The sequence below is a fragment of the Aptenodytes forsteri genome, unplaced genomic scaffold (genome assembly GCF_000699145.1).
Source record: "Aptenodytes forsteri isolate BGI_AS27 unplaced genomic scaffold, ASM69914v1 Scaffold7, whole genome shotgun sequence".
NCBI lineage: Eukaryota > Metazoa > Chordata > Aves > Sphenisciformes > Spheniscidae > Aptenodytes > Aptenodytes forsteri.
The window spans coordinates 3,291,429-3,292,309 of NW_008795919.1; positions in this window are offsets into that span (position 1 = coordinate 3,291,429).

Consider the following 881-nt stretch of genomic DNA (forward strand, 5'->3'; position numbering starts at 1 on the left):
TCACAAACACGTGGCTGCGCCGCCCAACCCGTCCGGGAGCTTTGGGAACGGCGCGAGCAGCGTCTGGCTCTTCGGGCGCTTTCCTCCTCCCAGTGCGTCTGAGGCCACCGGCCCCGGTGGGATGAGCCCTCCCAGCTCCCCGGCTCTCCCGGATTTTGAGGTCCCCCGTGGTGCCGGGACCCACCGCCCCGACTTGAGCACAGCGGCTGCACACAGCGGCTGCATTTATCCATCAGTGTCCAGTACGGACCCGACCACCCACTCAAGAGGTGCAAGACCTGCCCGGGGGGAGGGAAGAGAAAGCGGTGCCGGGGCGGCGGGGCTGGCACCGGGACGGTGAGGCTGGTGCCGGCCCACGAGGAGACCATTTTCCAGTATACCCTTTATTCTGCCTGCAGTGCCCCAGCGCCAGCCCGGCCCGGCCGCAGCGTTATTGGGGCTCCCGGGTCCCGGGGAGCTCGTGCCCCCGTTACCAGCCGGTGCTCGTGCCTGCAAAGCCTCGGCCGCTGCATCTGTGGGCTCGGTGCATCCCACCGGTGCATCCACACCCGGGCGGGTTTTGGCCAAGTGCTTCCTCCTGCGCTGCTCTCCCCATCCCGGGTGTGACCAGGCAGGGCTGCGGGGCAACACGTGCTCTTTTAGTCACATCCCAAGTGTCCAAGAGCCGAGTGTCACCACACCCCGTGCCGTGTCCTCCGCTGCGTCCCACCCCCTCGCTTGGAGGTACTCGGGCAAACAGCTGCCGGGAAGCACAGGGACTTGTTGGGATGAGGGCTGAAAAGGGGGAGAGACGCCCGCGGGGCAGCCGGCTGCGCCGAGACTCTGGGGGGACTGGGGCTTGGCCCGGCCGCGTGCCGCGTGCGACGCCGTGGGAACAGACG